The 2,675-nt window shown below is 37.5% G+C and overlaps 1 pseudogene across 1 annotated transcript; it reads left to right on the top strand.

Annotated features, from left to right (window-relative positions):
- Positions 1 to 461: 461 nt before the first annotated feature.
- On the top strand, positions 462 to 2,675 carry LOC308622308 (asparagine synthetase domain-containing protein 1-like; annotated as a pseudogene). The gene is made up of 2 exons: positions 462 to 546; positions 769 to 2,675. The product of its transcript is annotated as an asparagine synthetase domain-containing protein 1-like (transcript).

Raw genomic sequence — 2,675 nt, 5'->3', positions numbered from 1 at the left:
TAAATCTTTAAAACAAAAGAAATACAAAGGATCATAAGAGACTACTATGAACAATTATACACCAAAAAATTGGACAACTTAGAAGAAATGTATAAATTTCTAGAAACATACAACCTACCAAACTGAACCATAAAGAAACAGAAAATCTGAGTAGATCTATTACTAGGAAGGAGGTGGAATTAGTAATAAAAAAAATCTCCCAACAAACAAAAGTCAGGAACAGATGGTTTCACTGGTGAATTCTACCAAACATTTAAAGAAGAATTAATAACAATCCATCTCAAACTCTTCCAAAAAATATAGAAGAGGAGGGAACACTTCCAAACTCATTTTACAAGGCCAGCATTGCTCTGATATCAAAACTAGACAAGAACACAACAAGAAAAGAAATTACAGGCCAATATTCTTGATAAAAATAGAGGCAAAAATCCTCAACACTGCATATTTAATGCTCTGTGGAGATGCCCCGCCAGGGTGTACAACCCAAGGATGGTGCAGGGCTGGTCCCTACCAACAACTCGGCTCTGCACAAAGAAGACCTCAGCAGCAAGATTACAGAACTAAATATTGTTGTGGATGAACTTTCTAACCTGTAGAAGAACAGGAAAGTATATAGGCAGCAACAGAACAGCAACATATTTTCTTGCAGATTGAACAGAAATGCTTTCTGAAAGCAAAAATGTATTGGATGAGCTGAGGAAAGAATACCAAGAAATAGTAAACTCAGAGAAGACCAAATCAAGAAATAGTAAACTTAATTTTGCATAGAAACGTGTGGCATTTGTTGTGCAGTAAGCTTTTCTGTTAAGCATTTCAGCAAAGATTTGAAAGAGGATTTACTGTGTAATCTTAAATGGTGGGGACCCAATAGTAGTAAACAGTTGTTAAAGTCTAATGTTAATTACCAGTGTTTATTTTCTGGTCATGTCCTTCACTTAAGAGGTATGTTGACCATCCAGCCTGTGGAAGATGAAAGAGGCAATGTATTCCTGTGGAATGGAGAAGTCTTTAGTGGAATAAAGTTTGAAGCTGAAGAGAATGATACTCAAACAATGTTTAATTATCTTTCCTCTTGTAAGAATGAATCTGATATTTTGTCACTCTTCTCAAAAGTCCAAGGTCCTTGGTCTTTTATATATTATCAAGCATCTAGTCATTCTTTATGGTTTGGTAGGGATTTTTTTGGTCATCTTAGCTTGCTTTGGCATTTTAGTAATTTGGGCAACAGTTCCTGTCTCTCTTCAGTTGGCACCCAAACATCTGGAGTGGCCAATCAGTGGCAAGAAGCTCCAGTATCTGGAATTTTCAGAATTGATCTCAAGAATACTTCCATTTCCAAATCTGTTGTTTTAAATTTGTATCCTTGGAAATAATTCTAGGGAGGATGCTATCAAAGAATGTGTTAATAGCCTGACTCAAATTTCAGCAGACTTGTCAACATTTATAACAGTGGTAGCAAATGAAGCCAAACTGTATCTTAAAGAACCTGTTGTCCCTTTAAATATGACGTTGCCACAAGCTGCATTTGAGATCCATTGCAGTAGCATTTCCAGCATCCCACCGACAAGAGAGACCCTTCAGGTCTTTCTTATTGATGGACACATGAAGGAAGTAGTTCAGCTGTTCATTGATGTCCTGCGTATTGCAGTTGAGAGACGTGTCTTGTGTTTACCTAGGGATGAAAACCTGACACCAAACAAAGTTTTGAAAACTAGTAATAGAAAAGCAAATGTTGCAATCCTATTTTCTGGGAGGATTGAGTCCATGGTTATTGCAGCCCTTGCTGACCATCATATTCCCTTAGGTGAACCAATTGATCTTCTTAATGTGGCTTTCATGACTAAAGAAAAGACCATACCAGCTAGTTTTGAGAAAACAGAAAATCATTGTGAAACACCCTCTGAAGAATCCTCTAAAAATGTCGTTGCTGCTGCTAGTCCTGGTGAACAATTCAACATACCAGATCAAATCACAGTAAGAACAGGACTAAAGGAATTACAAGCTGCCAACCCTTTTCGGATGTGGAATTTTGTTGAAATTAATGCTTCTCTAGAAGAACTGCAAAGATTAAGAAGAACTCGAATATCCCACTTCATTCAGCCTTTGGATACAGTGTTGGATGATAGCATTGGCTGTGCAGTCTGGTTTGCTTCTGGAGGAGTTAGTTGGTTAGTGACCCAGAATGAAGCAAAACCATATTAGAGCAGTGCAAAGGTAGTTCTTACTGGAATCGGTGCAGGTGAGCAGCTTGCAGGTTATTCTCGTCATTGTGCCTGCTTCAAGCACATGGGCCAGAGGAATGAATAAGGAAATTGCAATGGAACTGGGTTGAATTTCTTCTAGAAATCTTGGTCGTGATGACAGTTATTGGTGATCATGGAAAAGAAGGAAGATTTCCTTTCCCACGTGAAAATGTCTCCTTTCTAAATTCCCTACCAGTTTGGTAAAGGGCAAATTTGACTTTACCCCATAGAATTGGTGAAAAACTAATTTTACATCTTGCAGCAGTGGAACTTGGTCTTACAACCTCTGCTCTTCTGCCAAAATGGGTCATGCAATTTGGATCCAGAATTGCAAAAATGAAAAAGAATAATGAAAAGACATCTGATAAATGTGGAAGGCTCCAAGTCATTTCTTTAGAAAACCTTTCTATTGAAAAAGAGATTAAAATGTAA

The sequence above is a fragment of the Mesoplodon bidens genome (assembly GCF_964165515.1).
Source record: "Mesoplodon bidens genome assembly, chromosome: 9".
NCBI classification, from domain to species: Eukaryota; Metazoa; Chordata; class Mammalia; order Artiodactyla; family Ziphiidae; genus Mesoplodon; species Mesoplodon bidens.
The sequence above is the reverse complement of the archived record's forward strand: the minus strand, read 5'-3'. Positions and strand labels throughout refer to the sequence as shown.